This window comes from Cyanistes caeruleus, chromosome 4 (genome assembly GCF_971803275.1).
Source record: "Cyanistes caeruleus chromosome 4, bCyaCae1.hap1.1, whole genome shotgun sequence".
Lineage (NCBI taxonomy): Eukaryota > Metazoa > Chordata > Aves > Passeriformes > Paridae > Cyanistes > Cyanistes caeruleus.
In genome coordinates this window covers 77,549,159-77,568,871 of record NC_141704.1, presented here as the reverse complement: position 1 = coordinate 77,568,871, position 19,713 = coordinate 77,549,159, and positions in this window count along the sequence as shown.

The window sequence follows — 19,713 nt, the reverse complement described above, 5'->3', positions numbered from 1 at the left end:
CTGGTGGCTGAGGTGGATCAGCAGCTCCATGGCGGTGCCTGGCACTGGCACATCCTGGCAGGACAGGGGGTGAAAGGCCACCAGCAAAGGAAGAAGGAGAAGAAGCAGCAGCAGCATCTCTGGTGAATGTCTGGGTGATGGAGAATTCCCTTCTCCAAGCCACAACAGCTCTGAGAGAGTTTCTCACTCTCCAGCCCAAGCAACCAGTCAGCCCCCAGCTGCCTCCACCCTTCTCCTCCCCTGCCCCCTTCTTCCCTAGGCCCAGCCAAACTCCCTGTGTTTGCCAAGCACCCAATAAGTAACAGCAATCAGGTTTCCCCACAACTAATGGGAAAAAAAATTCCATAGATGAGATAGAACAAAAGGCAGGACACTCAACCCCCAGCAATCTCACATATTGGTATAACTAAAACTCCAAACTCTACCTTTTTCACCCAGTGATTTAATACAATTCTAACTCACACACATTCTCAGTTTCTCTACATAGTTCTAAAAGCTTTCTCCATGGCTTTAAGTTCAACTCAGTGTTCTCTCGGGTGTCAGAGCCTGTCAGCACAGATACGGGAATATTTCCTGTGCCTCTGACTCCAACAGCCTCTCAGCCGAGATGCCGTGTGTGCTCCACAGTGAGTAACTGAATCAAACTGAAAATCTGAGGTAGGAGTGAAAAACTATTTTCCTGAAAGAACTACATCTTGAAGACAGGGAAGAAATATTAAGGTTTTCAAGTGAAACAAGAAAAAAAAAAACAGCTCTGGAAAAGGGCAGTTACATTAAGGATATTTCTTCCATATTCTCACTACTGGTATTTAAATCTCCCTCTCTCCAGCAGACATCTAAAGTTTCATGCTGCACTGAACTCCTATCATGGTTTTAGTAATTTTGCTTGCATTTTTTGCTGTATCTTCTACTACAGCTATAATCCAAGGACTCTTTTTCCTAAGTGTAATCACTTCTTTATATTAATTTATCTCTGCTTTCACAAAAGTCAGAAAAATAATACATTTACAAATAAACCAGCACTAAATACATTCAAAATCCTTATCCTTCACATGAGATTGTTAATGGATGTTTTGAAATATTTAGTATTTAATAGTTCAAAAGCAGTCTGTTCAGGCTAGTTGGTAAAGTTTATTGTAATAATATTAAGTAATAATAGTTCTATAATTTCTAAAATTGGGGATGGCAAATACATCTTGAAAATTCTAGTAAAATGTTGTGACATCCTGTGCAGAGAAAACCATTCCCCATTTTAGAATTGCAGAAACAGAAGAGAATACAAGTAACATGCCAAAGATCACTCTACAAGGAAAAGGAACAAAAAAAGTCATCCATTCAGATTCTCATCCTAGCAAAGTTTGGTGTCCTTATGTCGCTAGAATCCAACCCTAAAGCCATTACTGCGAGTAGGTGGGAGAAGTAGCCAAGCCACAGAGCAACCACAAAGCTCAGGAAGGAGCTCCAGAGCAAAGGTTCCCAAAACTAGAAATGCCCTGTGCTGTCAGCTCACGCAGTGATGGAGGAATATTGAAAAGGAGCAGAGAAGTATTTCTGTTAACAGGTGGGTTGATTTAGCACAGGCTGATTCTTGGTGGTGGGGGAAGCCAGAGGTGGTTTCTGTGACAAGCTGCCAGAAACTTCCACTGTGTCCAGCAGAGGCAGTCACAGTCAGCTTGCTGTGATCCTGAGTCCAGTCCAGCCAGGTGAGCATGGCAAAATAGAAGGACTGAAATGATGGAGTTGCCTGAAATACTTTAATGATGCTAAAATAACAAACTGCAGAGACCACACCTTCTGGGGGCAAGCTCCAACAACCAAGGGGTGTGGTGAACTTAACAATATATAGAGACACCTGAGGGCAGGGGTCCAACTGTGAACGCAGACCAGGGACGTGACCTTATATGTGACAGGTCCCAAACCAACTGAGAGCCAGAACCAGAAACATGGCCTATTATGGAATGATCCCAGTAGCATCCTAATTTCTATCCTTTCAGTATCCTGCCTCCCATGGTCTCAGGTTTATGCCTTCTGTACAAGTCACCTGAGCTAAGCCATTATCCAGCCCAGCTGGTTAAATTCTCATAAGAGCCAATCTCTGATGGCTCCAAAGATAGCCATGCTGCTGGCCCAATTAAAGAAGTTGGTAATGCCTCTGTGATGACATATTTAAGAAGGACATCAAACCTGTGTGTAGTTCTTCCTAGGGGTGGTAAGGCACCAGGGCTGGGACCATGCTAGCACCAGGGGCAGCCATGTGGCCACTGCAGCTGTGTGGCTGCAGCCAGCAGAGTCCACATCTCAGCACAGTCCACAGCAAACTGTGCCTGCTTGGCCATTTTTAACCAGCCATGCTGCGGGCAGAAGGGCAGGGGCGGTGGCAGCAGCTTCTCCTTTTCAGCACCCCACAAGAAGAGAAGTGTTTGAACTGTGGTGGTCAGCAACTGCCCATGCAGTGCAGGTGGGAGTCACTTGGCCAGCAAAAGAAACATAGCAAGCTATTCCCCGATGCAGAACCTGGACAAAATCAACCTTTCAGTGCTGTGAGATCTTGCAGAAATCTTTGAACTGGTGGAATTTGTTGGCAATGGTACTTACAAGCAGCAGCTTTTTCCCTCTTAGTCAGAGAAAGAGGAGAAAGTGAGGACGTGGAGAAAGACAACATGATGACACTGAGATCAGTGAAAGGAAGGCAGGGGTAGGAGGTGCTCCAAACATCAGAGCTGAGATTTTTCTGCAAGGTGTGGTGAGGACTGTGATAGAATGAACTGTCTCCCTGTAATTAATTAAGTCCATGGGGGAATGGAAAAATCCACTCACAGCCCGTGAGAAAAGCTGCACACACCGGAACAGGTGGATGTTAAAAAGAAGCTGCAATACAATGGGAGACCCAAACAGAGAGAGATGGCCTTTGCTTCCAGAGATATAGTGAAAGGGCCCTTGCTTTCAAACAAGAGCAGCTTATCCTTGAAAGACTACACCACATGGACTAATGACCCATGCCACACAGTTTTGGGAAGACTGTCTTGCCCATGGGAGGGACTCATATACAGCAGGTTGGGCAGGACTGCTACTTGTGGAATTAGAACCACATGGAGTAGTTCACAGAGAGCTGTGTCCCATGAGAAGGACCCATGGCATAGCAGAAGAAAGAGATTCCCCTCTCTAAGTGAACTGAAGAAAGGTTTTTCAAGTGAAGAACTGACCAAAACTCCCACACCCTGTCTCCCTGTGCTGTTGGTGAGAAGGAGAGAGGGGGAGAAGGGATGGGGGAGAAAAGGTGTTTTAAAGACATATTTTATTCCTCATTATCCTCTTCTGACTTTGTTAATAATAAATTTACTTTATACCTGTAAGTCTAAGCCTGTTTTGCCCTTAGAGTATTTTTTCCTAATCCTTATTATTCATGAGCCCTTCATTTTTGGTTTTTTCCCCTCCTCTGCTCAGCTATTGTGGAAAAAAAACCTGAATTAATAGTTTTTCGTGGATGCTTGGCATTTGACCAGTGTCAAACCACAACAACAGGGGACTTGTGCCATGAAGTGAAGAAAGTTCACTGTAAAAGTCGAAGGAGCTTTAGGTCAAATAATTTTGTGTGAATGTGCCTGGGGAGTGGTCACCTAAATGGATGGCAATAGCTCCCAGCACTGGGCTACAAAGGTTTTAGAGAGTTCTCTTTCCTTCCTTCCAAATAATAGCATTTCTTAAGCAATAATTTCTGTTTGTGATTTGGGAATATTAACACATTGAGCACTAGAAGTTTGATTTTCGTTGGCTTCAGGGTAGGGTGTGAGATAACATATTAGAAGAAATTTCCTGAAATTCAACCTTGAATTTTGCTAATGTCAGTGCATTCCTGTGAAAAGGTTTATATATATTCTATCTATAAATACATACATATATATATATATACATATATTAGTCTTAATTTTTCAGGAGATGCTTATCATACAGAGATTAAGGAAGCTGCCCAAAACTGATCAGTTGCATCAGATTTAGCCCAATTTTATAAAAGATTTCACAGCAGGTCATTTGGTATCTGTTCTTTCAGACTTTCTGTGTCAACCAGAAGCTGAATGATCTAAGCCCAGTGCCATGGCTGGGAGTGATGGGCAAAACCCACCCAAAAAAAAGATCTCTAGCATGAAGACCAATGTTCTGAGCCACCACCACAAAGGCCAAGATTACAGGAGGATGCAGAGGACACACACTGATTTATGTCATTAGAGAGCAACTTGGATTCAAATAAAAAACAGTGTGCATTCCTCTGTACTGTCACCCAGACTACTCCTCTCAAATGTCCCATCTTCTCCAGGAGACAGGAGTGGTACACTTCTGTGGGCCACTCCACTCTGGATTTTTAAATTTTCATTGCCTAAGTCTATCTCCAATGAAAGTGTGTGATTTGGTCAGGAGTCTCCTACCAAAAACACACTCTCATTTAGCCAAGTAAATTAATTTCATACCTGCTACTGAACCCTACTCAGACACTTTTAATGTTCTATGTCTTTTTCTGACTTGGAGCAGATCTGAACAAACAAAAGAGAAAGACTCATGCCGTTAATAATGAACCACCTGAGCTGCTAAGTTCCCCATCTTGTTGCAAATTTACATCTTTTGGAGACACTGGAGTTATTTAAATAACCTTTGTTGTATGAAGGGCTCTCTCTGAGCCATCCATGCCATACAAGGCACCCCACACTGAAAGTCAACTCCTTGACCTTTTATTCTCAGGCTGGGGAATGAGACATGCCATGCACTCATATGATCTGCCCCTGGGCACCATTCTGGGTAAGTTACTTGGACAGCACCTCTTGCCAGCTGATTCACAAAGTGGAATCTGCATAAGCTCTTGAAAAGAAATGCTCATTAATATTCCTAGCCAGAGGCAAGTGTGTTACAGCTCAGCGAGAGAAAGGGTCAGGGAAAGGGGGAAAAAAAAAAGTTTAAAAAATGGGAAAAGATTTGAAGGCCTCATAGAACAAGTTAATACCCCAAGACAAATGGTGCCTTTGTCAGTGGAAGAACAGACCATTCTGCTCTAGGAAGAACTATGCAAATAGACTGGAAACAAGGAGATATTCTCTATTCTATTTTTATCAATAACCCAAGAGTATCAGAGAGACAAAGACAGCCCTTCCCCAAGGATTCTTGGGCAATTTAATGGAACCAAATAAAAGGACTGGGGCCTTCCACAGAGCATCCTCCTTTAGTCAACAAAGCAAAAGCTCTACATTCAGCTCAAAACTTTCTAGGGGTACATTCCCTTTCCCCAGCGTGCTCTCTTCCGTAATTTGCCATCTCCTATTCCCCTCCCTATGCTCCATCCCTGGAATTATGCTTCTCCTCAGCTATGGAAATTTCCATCTCACTATAGTAAAATGCAGGGATTTTGCTAGTACAGGGAATCAATAAGAAGGTTGCGACAGAACATATGTTTTTATCTGAAAACAGGAATCGCCTGCCATTCTCCTCCCCCACTTCAAGAAGAAGGAAAAAAATAGAAGAGATGTGGTTATGTTATAGTTACTCATTTTCTTTTGATCTAAGTGATATATCACTTTTCCTATTAGGATTTCATTTGCTTTAGCATGAAGAGATCAGCAAGTAAGTTCTGTTTTAATTAGACAGGTACTAAAGAGTTTGATAGTAATTTGAATACTGACAAGCTGGAGTGCTCGCTGGTCCATGAACAGTAAAGACATTATAGTGTTCAACCTGCTTGAAGAGAAAAAACTCCCTTAAATATTTTACAGGCAAGAGAAAAACAGAAAAGAAAGTTATGCCAAATGGAGGGATAAAACACTGGCAATAGGATGCCAATGAGCCACCTATGAGCCACCTGCAAAACTTCTTATCTCCCTATCTGTAGGTTCTGCTCCTAAGCAGGAGGCCTGGTTTAGCCACTTCTACTGCAGGTACAGTATAAATTTGGAACACAGAGCCTAGAAGGCCATTTCTCATAAACAAGATTTTGGAGCATCACTGTAGATGCCAGTGCCCAAGAAGGGTGAGTCATAAATGTGTCATAAAAAGCAGATACATGCACAGAAAATGAGAAGCACACAAATGTGGAACTTTTGCAGGTCGGCCTGCTGCTCCTTCCCACAGAGCAGCCTTTGTGTGCTTCTTTTGGACTGTCCATAGTTATCAGTTCCTCTCGTTCCACACAATTTTCCCAATGCAGCTTTCGTCCAGGAACACATTTATGACAGCAGGTTCCCTCACCAACTCTTTTGTCTCACCCAGCATGTTTGCCAGCTTGCCAATGATTAATTTCTTAAAATGAAAGCTACCTATGAGCCTTTTCTGGATTGCAGGAAATTCATCCCTTCACTCATTTCTCTTCTGTTGCTACTACAGGAGCAACTTCATTTCTCTTCTGCCTTTCTTCAGGTAAATCATCCTTCCAGGAGCAGTGCTGCTGGCCCAGAAAGCAAAGGCTCTGGCTTTTTTGAGTTTTCTCTGTTACTGCTGCTCAATAACTAAAACAAAAAGGAGCACTCTGGTATCCTTACTGAGCCAAAAAACATAAATATATGTATAAATACATATATATACTGACCTGACTTTCATCTACAAGGCAGCTGGTATCTCCAGCTTCTGAACACGTGAACATGAGCCACTGTGTATAGCATTAGCTATGCCAGTCTGCATTGCACCCACTAAAACCTGACCTGGAAGAGACTCTGAATCATTATATATGTTCCTTGCAGTACAAGCTATTATCTTTCCTGTCATTATTTGCAACAGCAGAGATATTCCCATGTGACTCAAGCAATGAGATAGGTAATACTAAAGATGCAATACCAATAAAAAATGAAAGCAAAGCTGCAGTGAAAGTACTAAAGCAATATAAAACATAGTGAGTTAATGAAAGGTCTCCTCAAAAAATGCCTAATAGCCCTGATCCTCCTTTAGTGGGCAGAAATAGAGACGTGATTCTAAGAGCCTGGTGTGATGCCCAGATTCACAAACTCCCCCCTAGCATTTTAAAAGAATGACACAACTGCTATCTTTAGAAGTGAGAGCTGGAATTTCAAAGTTGCCAGAGTCTTTTAATTTCTTTGGGTTATGAATGTTTAACTTGTGCAAATTTCTTTGAAAGTTCCATTAAAATATTCAAAACTGGGACTTGTTTAAAGATATTACATAGCATTTGTGAGAGGCAGAAATGCCTAGTGACTGGAAGAGGATAGCAGAGCAATCACCATTATTCATTTCCATTCAGGACTCTTGCCCAAACTGCTGTGCAACCATAGGTGATACACCATTTCCTCAATTCATACATATATAAAATAAATAACATTATTTCCTCTTCCCTAAGAATTACATTGCAAAGCTTATTTAGCTACTATAGCCATGGTTGTGTGTTTACCATACAATCACTTGGACTTAAGACAATGACTCAGATGGAGACCTGCATCATGTAATACTGCTCTAAACTGCACAGCCAGCGTAATAATGATTTCTGAATAATTAAGAGCATAGTTTACAAAACCTTAATTTTCCTACACTTTGGATTTAGGTAGAAACTAAAAATAAATTATTGTTGCCACAGCTACTTTTCTCTCTCTCTCTCTCTTAGTTCATGACCTTAGTAAAGTCTTCATGTCCCTTTCTTCATTTTTTTTTATTGAAATGCACTTTGCTTTGAAGTTCTTTTTTCTTTGCTATTTAGAACTGATGGCCGGCCAACTAAAACTCCTCTAGCTAACCCCAGCTTTTTGTCCAAAGCACAAATAGGCTGTACTCAATAAAATCAGGAAAAAGAAGTAAAGTTATGAAGAAAAGCAAATGCTGTGCTCAGACTCCACTCAAACACAAGTTATAGAAGGATGTGCTGTTGCTTCTGCTATCATGTCTGCAGATCCATACTGCAAACACATCTCCTAAAAAGCAGCAGGGTTTTGTACTGGTTGCTCAGAGTCTGACAAGCTGGCATGTTTGTAAAGTGAGACAGAAATTTATATCCTGGTTCAGTAATTTGGTGTTGGTCAAATTTAGAAAACTCACAGCAGTTCAGTTCATCAAATGAAGAGACAACAGGGATAGTATGCAGGAAGGCATTACTTACAAACACATGCAAAGACATATTTCAATCCCAGTGAAGGTAGATAAGAATTGACTGTTTCACTGAATTATATGTCAGTCATTTTGACTTACATGTTTCTAATACTAATTTTTCAGCCCCAAGTTCCTATCCTCCTGACTTCCCAAAAAAACCCTTCTTTTTCCAAGTTCCCTGTTCCTGCTTTTTAATTTGCTGGAATTTTTGTTCCATCTCAGTACAATCTACTCTAGGTAAAATCTCATCTTCCCACTTTCTTCCTGTCAGTCACTGTATTTCTGATGTTGCCTTCTGTGTTGATTCTCACTTAGAACTACTTCCCCTTCTCCTGCCCTTTTCATTGTGGAGAAGATGTTGTGATGGAGATCCACAGTTAAAAAATCCTGATCCTTCAGTTCTTAGCATTTTCATGTCCTGCCTACCTCAATTTTTTTTTAGAGTTTACCACTTTGCTACTTTTTCCTTAGCTTTCTCTCCAGGCTCACCTACCCTTGAGGAGCTGAAAGTCTCTTCCAGTCTCTCCCATTTCATTTCTCTGCTAGGACCACTTGTCTTACAGTGACTGGTGTGAAACTGTCAAAGAGCAAAACACAGGTAGATGGACAGTATTGATTACTCATACTTTTTGTTTTACATCACTGATTTCGGGGATATAGAGCCCTCAGTTAGGCTCATCTGCTGTCCAGCACTCTCTCTGGTTTTATTCTCCTGCAAATGTGAGTTTGGAATTGGATGGCAAATATAAACATTCAGACAACACTTGCAATGAAAGCAACTGCAGGAGCTATTCCCACTATTTGCAATCCATCCAAAGATGATAACCCATCTCCATCAGGCTTTCAAAAGTGAGTTGAAATTCAGTGGAGTGTAGATTCTTAAGTGCCTGGATCACTTTTGAAAACAAAATTTTGAACGATTTTTTTTAAATATTACCCTCTTTAGATTTTGGGATCCTCATTTTTCTGTCTTTGCTCATAGTTAAAGCATAAGTCAGACCTGTGATCAGTATTGCAGAGCAAATAATATCAACACTCCTCAACATTATTTTCCACTCTACAATATTTAGATATATAAAAGTCAAACTTCCACACTGAACTTTTAGCTACAGATGTGTCAGACCCAAAGGTTTCTTTATAGAAAAGAAAACATTGCCAGTCCTTGCATATGCATATCTTAAATCAACACTCCCTTGGTTTATCAGCATTACACAATGATGACTGTTGCTTTACCTGGATGAACTAGGACATTCAGCCTCAAGTGAATCAACCTAAATGTTTTCTAAAAATTAACATTCAAAAAAATTAGGCATGACAGAGATCCTTATCCCTGGGAAGATTCCACCTAATGTGGTGGTCCCCAGCCTTTGCCAGGGAACATGCTGGCTTCTCATACTCTTACTGTTATCATTCCTGATGTTTATATTTTCTGTCAGAGACCCAATGATGGAGTTCCCACAACCTCTCCTGCATTGTCCCTCTGCTTTAGTGTAGTTGCATATCATTGTCACATACCCCCCAGTCCTTGCTTTTTTATCGTAGAAGGAAATTAATTTACTTTCCCTTCAGAGGGGTCACATTTCCTGGACCTCTGATCACTATCACCTTTACCCTCTGTATTTTCTCCAGCCAGTCCACATCTTTCTTGAACTCCTCTACACAAAAGCAGATAAAGCCTTAAAGCTGAGGTCTAACAGATGCTAAAGAAAAGCAGAAAAATTTCATGGGTCATGCAGGTTGTACTGCTGTTGATCCTTTCCAAAATGGTATTTGCCTTTTTCACAAGAGCATGACTTTGTTGACTTACATTTGTCTTATGCTCTACCATCTCTCTCAGGTCCTGCTCCACAGATTTCCTATCAAAGTATTTTTCCCCCCAACTTGAACTTCTGGTCATATGAATCTGAGTGTGACACTTATAAGTCTTCCTATCAAATTGCATTTAATTTCTTCTAATCTCTGAATCTATGTTAATGAGGGGTAATTTTTACTCTAATCTAGGTCTTGTATGTGCTCTCACTCTCTCCTAGCACCATGTCACATAGGAATTCAATAAGTGTACTCTCTTTCGTCACCCAAATTGCAACCAAAATACTGAATAGCTCTGAATCCAGGACAGACTCCTGCAGAACACCTTAAATCTACACTTTATTTTGACAGCAAACCCCTGAAAATTCTCTACATTCAGTTTCCTGACTGATTTTGGGCCCCATCTACAATAATTTCAACAATATTAGGTTACTTATCAAAATGTCACAAGACACTGCCAAAAGCCTAAAGTGAAAATATGTCATCTGCTGCTTTTCCTTTATCCACAGGATATGATAGCCTCTCACAAAGGGAAGTTAGATTGGTTTGACAGGATTTTTCTCTTGACAAATCCATTTGGTGGCTACTCATCTTGTTAACTTCTCTGTGCTCTTGTTGGTTACTTCTCCTAGAACTCTTAAAGGGAAGACAACAGGGTCAAAATACCCCAGTTCCTTTTCCTGAGACTTTTGTGTCTCAAAAACAGGCCAGTGACAGTTCTGAGAGTACTTCATGCATCCCAAGAAGCAATTCATCAAGACCACTGACTTTAAAACATTTAGGTATTTTCAGTCATGTTTTAGAAATGAGAGAGACGGTGGGAGTGTTCTTCACTTTGAATTATTGATCATCAAATTACATTTTTTGCATGGAGGAATTTCTGAGTATTTCTAAGTACTTCTGACCCAATGTGTGATCCTGACCCAATGTGATCAGGCTGTAAGCCTTAACCCAAAGGGTGGCAAGTACTCACAGCAGCCATCGTAACTAAGCCTGTTTAATTGACCCTGTTACAGCCCACTTTCTCAGCTCTCTTGTGACTTGAGAGATGATATTTTCCTATTCAATGTCTCTGAAAAACATGTGAGTGGTATTTGTGGTGGTAGGTCATCTCTCTCTTGACTGTGTGAAGACAACAGCCTAGTGTACTTGCACTGAGTTAATATTTTACTGCTTCCAAAGAAAAAAATTAGAAACAAATAAACAAACAACTCCTTTTGTTTGCTGTCCTTCTTTTCAAGTATCAGATAAATCACAAGATGCTTGAAGATAATAATAACAGGGACAATAAATACAGGCTAATGCCAGCAAACCAGTCATATGTCTCTTGCTTTTGCATGGCCTGATCATGTGTTGTCTCCTGCAGCTAGACAAGATGCAGTTTTATAGGTGTTTCAGATCTTCCTTTGACTGGTTATCAAAGCTTTTTTGCCCTAAGATTTGTGACCTTTACCAGGACATACATGCTGGCAGCAGTTACTAACTCTGCTCACATGGGAAAAGCCCAGAGGCATTTTTCTACAGTTGTTTTATTTTCCAGCTCTACTTTAATTTGAAAGATGGTCAATTACTGGATTAATTTTTGTTCTCTTAAATTCAACGACTTCAGCCAAGCAACAAAAGGCTAATCTCTCCCTGGAGTTGTCTCTTCACCCACTACCATTAAGCAAATTTTTGCCAAGTTCTTCAAAACTTGCCTCATTAAAACACGAAGTCATTGTACTGTGATGTTGTCCAGAAATCCTGGTTTGCCACCTGCAAGTGAGATGGGCACTCTCCTTGACTGAGACAGTTCTACTCCTTTCCAGAGACAAGTACATGATCCTGCGTGGGGTGGTCACTGTCCCCCTGCCCCTTCAATCTAATTAATAAAATCATGTAAGATCCTAATAATCCACCAAACCAAAAGTAACAGCTAACCCTGGAAAATCTCAAAAGAAATGCCTACAGATATCAAATGTGATCCTCCACTACTTAATGGCCTGGGCTGTTTTTCTTCCCATACAAAATACTGTTAAGACCGGCTGTACACTGGTTGTGCCTTGAACTGACTTAGTGAAAGTCTCCCTATCAGATTCCTAATTACATCTCCCTGTATCTTCCCAGCTGAGGACACTGACAATAAATATGTCTGCTTTTCTTTCTCTCTTTCAGACATAGGACAAAATTGAAAGGGGTTGCTGCTTGGTAAAATATGCTCAGATGTTGAGAAAAGCAAGTCATTCTGGAATACCAGCACCAGGAAAGCTGGAAGTCAAGCTCCTCAATACTCTAATCCCTAAAGCTTTCTTGGAAATATGATTCTCAATTTTCCATCTTCCCCTGATTTAGATTCTTTCAAATATTTGGATGAAACGCTTATTTTACAGTCAGAAATTACACCCCATTTGCTTTCTGTCTTCTCCTGGATCAGCATAATTTTCCTTTTACTTTAAAAAAGCCAAAGCATTCTCAAGTTGCAGCTCTTGACAGGCAGCAATGCTGCATCTCTCTATCCCTGCATGTGCACACAGCAAGAGCAGCAGCAGCTGCCACTGGTGCCCAGACCTCCTCCCCTCAGACTGACAACCTGTCTTAATGTTGAAAAACAGTTCAAGGTAGCACTTGAGACCAAACATGCCATTTTTCTTGTCAAAATGAAAGCTGTAAATTTTAAGCCTAATGCTTAATGTATCCAGATATTGAACAGAGGGACTTTTATCCTCAGCTTAATGGTCTGTCTAAAATCATCAAAAAAGATTACTTAAAAATTCAAGGTCCTCAGAGGTCCCATAAAAATTGCGTGAAACATTTTTTTCAGAGCTTTTGGGGAGGGTAGGGGATCCTTTCATATTTTTTTCCTTTCCCTTTTCTTTTTTTTTTTCCAGTTGCAAGGGGAAAACATGTACAGAAAGATTTCTATCTCTTTTTTTCCTGAGCTTGAAAGACTAACAGACAAATCTGACTGCATTCGGGGGAAGCAGAGCTTCGGCTGGAGTAAATTATCCCAGCTCCAGTAGTTTGCAAGAAACAAGAACGATTTACACCAGCAGCCAATTACGCCCTGGCTGTTTCTTTCAAAAGCTGCACACTAAAATGAGATCTAATACTTCCAAGTACTCCTCAGAGACTCGGATTCTAGAAATCATGTCTCACTCAACCTGTCTGCTTTGTGGGGTTTGTTTATTTTGCTAATGTCGGTGAGATGTCTAAGGATTTGAAGGTTCTGTTTGTTTATTTTCAGATGTTAAATGGGGAGAATCAGCTGTATTTTCTTACAGGGATTTTAAGAGGGTTTGCACAGTCCTACCCTCAGTTGCAAACCTGAGTGGAGAGGAATTACTGTCAAAGCACTCAGTGCTAGTGCAAACTTCCCCCCTTTCCCCAAAACAGCAAAGTATCTCCTCTTCCCTGGCATTGCAGCACCTTCCAGTGCACAGATGTATCTGCTGTGGGCTAGAAGCAGGATTTTCACGAGGAAAAGCCAAACAACATTTTAACAAAACACTCATCAACTTTCAATTTTAATACACACGAAAACCTCCCGTACACTACAAATGTACATAAATGTATACAGACAAATCTTTTCCCCTCACTGCTGTACCTTTGCAGAACTAAAATCTAAATATCCATGCAACTAAAAGCTTTTTAAGTGTGTCGACATCTGTCCATATCTATAAGTCACACTGTATTCAAACATTTGTGCTTGTCTGTAACTTTCAATAAAAAGCATTAATAAAATTACAAGTGTACACAGATTATAGGCTGCATTTTGAAATGTTAGTAAACACAGTGTTTATATGTCAGATCATAATGTTTCCAGACAAGCTGTTGGTAGGAGCCAGCTTTACAAAAACTTTCTAATTGTTTCTTTATTTTGTTCCCAACTTTTCAGTACACTTTCTTTAAAAAAGGAGTTACATTACTCACATTATGCAGCCCCTTGGACAAAATACATTCAAATTAAAGGTTTATGTACCATATCTGGAAATGAGTAAAGAATAAGTAAAAGCCAGAAAATTCCTTGTTCAGTTATGCTTTTGCAAAAAGCAAAAGTATCAGGCAAAAACTTTGCTTCGTATGATTTTACACATATGAACTGAAATCTTGCCAAGATTTTAGAAAACAGGGATATGTAAATACCAAAGTTTAAGGGTATAATTTCTTTAATCAAGCATAGCAGTTGTGCATACATCCAGCTTCAGTGAACTGACAAAATGCAGTTAGCTCCCTGTGTTCAGCTCCTGTAAAACCACTTTTTTCCCCCCAAAGTTTAAGCTAAATCGATTTATATAATCTGTGGATCTGTCCCTGCCTCTACAAAACGGTGCTGCAAACTTTACCAAGCTTACTTGTAAGATTTCTAGCACCTCCACTTTCTATTTTTGGTTAACAGTATCATATAAGCAACCTGATTTTTGTTTTTAAACCAGTCTTCCAGTCCTTCCATGTCCAAACTCCTTCAACACTTTGCTACCTCTTTAAATTGCTAAAGGGATTTGATCTCACTTCAGATCTAGAAAAAGGGCAAAGGTTTAGAAATGTACTTGTTTGCAGTTTGTTGGTTTGGGTTATTTTCCCTCCCAAAGATAATTACATGTGGTTGTCAGCTTTAGCAAAGGACACTACATGAGAAAAGGTAAATTTTCCACAGCTTTGGCTTTACAGATAGTGCTATCAAAAATATATAAATTTGAGCTTAAAATTAATTACAATGATTATAACCATTTTGTAAGTTTTTCAAAGGAACACAAGAGTTAGTAATTAATTTTTAGAAAGGAAAATTAGCTTGTCTTTACAATAACTGTCTATTTCCAGAGGGTATGAAATATATGTTCATAGTGCCAGATCTCCTATGCTGGGAAATCAAATCGTTTCAGGGGGAGAAAAATGTGCTTCTCAGAATTCCTGTGGCAGACCCAGCCATGTGTTATTCTAGAGGAAGCATCAGGCAAAGTGTCAAATTGCTCCTGTATTACCTGTGCCCACTCCTCTCTGTTCAGTGGAGTATTTAAAAAAAAACAAAAACCTCTAATAAATGCATTCAATAATTGTTTGAATTGCTGCTGTGTGTTCTGTCATAAATGGTTTATGGACAACCATCAATTCATTCTGCTCATCACTCTAACAAGTTCAATGTACTATTCGGAGCAAAGGATGACTATTTATTTAACAGCTTTTGGCAGGAAAATTTGTTGCGTGCCACAACTTTACAAAGAACATTAAAATCAATGACAATTTATAAACCAAAGACTTGGAATTGTGCTTTGGATTCCCATAATTCATCAGAATAAAGCTGTCAGATACCTTTTATTATAAATTAATAGCATGTTGTCTAGCAGCTTGGCAGCAGGAGCCGTTTTGCCAGGTTAGCAGTGACATCTTGTGGTATTTTTACCCATTGCTACTGGTTTCAGCTTTCCTATAAACATTGTGTTATCTCTTCATAGCACAGAAAGTGTGTAAAGGAATGTATCATATTGTCTAGATATCAACATCAATAATATTTTTAATAACAAAAAAAAAGTGATCTTGGCAAGTATGCTATTACTATGTAACCTTGAAATTCTAGAAGAGAAGAAGATAATTTTAAATACTCCTTTTGCTGGTCATGTTAGATATTTATTAGTCTACTGTAACAGTTACTAACAAATTTACTAATTTTCTAATGCATGCTTTTGGTATTTTTATAATTGGCATTTATTTAGTGTAAAGATGGGCTTTCATGTTATATTGGTTTGGGAAATAAATGCTTTAAAGGTCTGAGATCTAGTCTTACTAAACTCGTCCATTTTAAAATATTCTTTTACCTTTTTAGATGCCTCCACAAAAAACACACCTCTTAAATTTCTCCTTTCAGGATCCACTAAAATTATGTGCAGAAGAGTAAAAAGACATTATTGGATACTGCAGGATGGAAGGTCTCTGTTGTTTCCGTATTCTGCAAGGCAGTCGCTCTTGCTTTCACATTAATAAAAATGAAGGAGCAGTCTTTTATAAACTCCTGTTTTTCAATTATTTTTCTCACTATGTCCTGTGACTACACAATGATATATGGAAGTTTTAAAGAAACTGTATCTGTTTCTAGGAGCTTCATTGGTTTAGAGAGGTCCTGAGGATAAAAACAATACGTGAAAAGATAATGTGTATAAGTGTTCTTTCCACTGTATAATGTTGTGGGATATAAAGATGATAATTTCCCAGCCATAAAAGTGAATGGTAACAGATGCATATAGAGAAATAGTCTTTAAATACCCACACATTTATTTTCCTATGTATTCTGATCTTATTATATTCTTAAGAATAAATTCTTAAGAAGAAAATAAATTCTCCACTGAGAAGGAGAATGGTTCGTGCAGCAATTCCTAGACTAACTCAGGCTTCTCCCTAGCAGGCATAGCAAAGCTGGGCACCAGGTCAGGGACACACTGAGGAGTGAGAGCCAGGAGTGGATGTGCCCAAGTGCCCAAGCAGATCTGATGCAAAGTGCCACTTACAACCTGCTGTCAACAGCACCTGTCTCCCATCACGAGTCTCTTCAAAGTTTTCTTTCCTTCTTTTCCCTGGAAGCAACCTCTAGCTGCCAGAGGGGTGTGCTATAAATGGGTTGGGGAGGTTCTCATTCCTATGTGATCCCTGTAATTAAAAAGCATTGGAAAGTCTGGGTGACAGGCAGCTCCTGCCCACTCACAGTACTCCTACTTCTGCCTCTCCAGTTATTTGTGCTGTTCCCAGTTTAGTGGGTATTTAACTACTTAGTCTTAACTCCTCAAAAACGCCTTCCAGAGAGGCAAAAGTTTGATTGCCAGACAATGATGTGTCATTTGATAAGGGAGATGAGCCCCAGGTCAGCCTGGAATTGCATGGTGGAACAGAACAGACATTTCCCTCAACCAGTACCACAGTCATGGGAACATCTTCCCATTCCTCCTGTGAGCTGCTGTTCTTAACCTTCCAGCCCAGTTTTAGAAACACCTGAAGCTTCACTGGTGTGATCAGGTATTGTGCTAGAGGAACTTCTTCCCTTGTTATCAGTCCATAACTAGAAAGTCTGATTCAAAACCACCTAGAGTAAGTAGTAAACATCCTACCTAACTTCAGCCACCTAAAGATAAGCATCTAGTCTGAACCACCTTTCCAACATTCCTCTGTTGTCAATAGGAATGGATAAAGATCTCTAAAAGTAGATTTATCTCACCTTTCTGAGATAAGCCACTGTCTGGAGGAGCTTATCTCTTTCCATTAACTACAGAGAGAATCCAGATGACTCCTTCAACTGGATGTTAGAATGCTGAAATTAAGTAAATCTTACCCATATATAGGGAGTTGTATGAAAAATAAAAGGTAAAAAGAGTGGGGTTTCCACAGGGTCTGAAATCAGTCACTTGACTGCCAATCCCCACATTTACATTTAAATTCCAGCACAACATTTTTACAGCAGGCTTACAGTGACCTCTAAAATTACCAGCATTTTAATAACCAAAAATACACCATCAAAGATTAAAACATAGTACATATTCCAGTACAGAGGCATGTCCCAGTACTCTTAGCAGGAATCTTCACAAGATAAGAGCTTTTAATATTTAAATTTTAAAGAGCTTTGAAATATTGCCTGTTCCTGCAATTTTATCACAGATCTTACACAGGGACGTTCATTGTAAACCCCAGGTCTTTTAGCATTCAACAATACAGAGCTTTTTGGGAGGGAATAGGGGGGCTACTGGAAGAAAGAATAAAAACAATCCCCCTTTCCAATCCACTACAGGATTTTTACAACAGGAAGACCCTAAATCCAGTATGAATACCAATGTTTCAGGTTCAAAGGGCAAGAAAGGAAAACTCCATGCTCTGTATTTATGATTTTTTTTATACAGTATTCAAAAAACAGTCATAGAGGTCCCAGAGATTCCTTATCTGGCAAAGGTATGGATTATAATTTCTGACATGTATTAAAATTTCTAGTGCATCACTCATGCTTATATCAGTCTCAGAGATCATCTGTCTGCTCTAACTTCCAAGATTTGTTTACAGCTGCTTGCAGAGTGCATAAAAGTTCCTATTTATGACAATCCCTCTTTGCAACATTTTCCTGAATTATTTTTGCAATTGGCTCAAAACTTTAGCCTATAGCAGTGATAAGAACTTTTGCTCTCCCTGTTCACCTCGTTGATTCTTCATAATTCATCATGTTTGTCACTTAAGCACCAACATCTAAAATCTGTATTTAGCCTGGTGCCCAAGTCACCAGGTCACTCCCTGGATGTCCGTCAGAACCTCTGCCACTGGTCTGGCAGGGTTGAGGGGGAATCATTTGTGTTCAGGAAGCTTGTGACATTTGCCTGCCTTTGCTGGGTTTTCTGAGTGAAAGTACAGCCTGATATGGGTGTTTTCAGTTTTATGAGAGTCCCAGCCCTAATAATATACAACTAAAATCATAAACAAGGAAAATACAGATTAAAAAGGGATCAAAGAACAATGGCAGCCTGCCACAAAGAGGCCACAACACTGTGTCTTCAGTGTGCACAAAACAAAAAGTCTGACAAGGGCTGTCACATCATATTTTAGCAATTGATTTAGCAGATGTGGTGAAAGACATTCCCTACATGTCCCTGTTTTAGCCACCACAAGGCACAGAGCTCTGTCACACAGCACGTGCCATGCAGGAAACCATCACTGTTGGAGGAGAGAGGACCTCTGCAGTAGTCATCCCTACAAATCAAAGCTCTTCAACAGATTCAAGCGGCCAAATTCAGCAGCAATGAAGGTAAAGTGGAATATGCCAGGCCCCTTTTGAGCTGTTTATAACCTATGACTGATATGCAAATCAAGACCAGGGCCTCTGCAGTGGCAGAACTGAGGACACAGGAGGGAGCTAGAAGAGACAACACTGCAACAGCACCTTCACCATCAGCCTTCCTCTATCCACCTACACACACTCATCTCTTCTGGCCCACCACAATACTGTGGAGGCTTCTCTTCTTTTAAACCACTTTCAGGATCCATGCATCAATACTAACTGGTCACTTGGGCTTGATAGGTCAGCTGTGTTATAAATTTAGGTAACAGTGCAAAGGGAATAACTTGTGATCAGCTGGACCACAGCTGCAGAACCTGTTTTGTATTCATTGCTGTAGCTCATGCTACCTTTGTCTTCATTTTCAGCATAGAATGATCTGGCTGTTTCCAAATCGTAATTTCAGCCTGGGAGTCACACTTATCCTAGAATGTTTTTAATAGCTTATTTTCTCTGGCCTTGTGAATGATGTGTTCAGGCTCACAACACGTCTCTGGCTCACCACAGCTGGCATCTCAGTGAATCACATCAACAAGTCTTACATGGGGTGGACCACATGCTTGGGTTGGTGTGACAAAGCACCCAGACATGACAAGCACACCAGTTTTTGAAAAAACAAGAAAAAGAAAATACCTTGTTATTCTGCAGAGTGCATTGCCATGAGTGTTACAGAGACACAGATGTGAAAACCAGAATGAGCAAGCAAATCTTGTGGTTTCTGCATTATTGCCCACAAGCAAACAAGAAGAAATGTAGTCTGTAATGGGCAGGACTGTCCAGCAATTGTCTCTTTGGGAGTTTCTGCAAATTCCACTGAAATTCCTAAATTCCTGCCCTGACAAGGTACTATCCAGTGATGAATGGACTGCTGCACAGGACCAAGCATGAAGGTTTCTTCATTTCTAAATATACATCTAAAAGCTTAATAAAGTATGTTCCCAACATCTGCTCTCTTCAAAAAATCAACACAGAAATACTGCAGATCTTGGTTCCTTATGAGACTGAGATTTTCTGTATTTCTTGTTCAAGCAGGAGCAGAATTACTATATCACAAAAATAGCTTTATT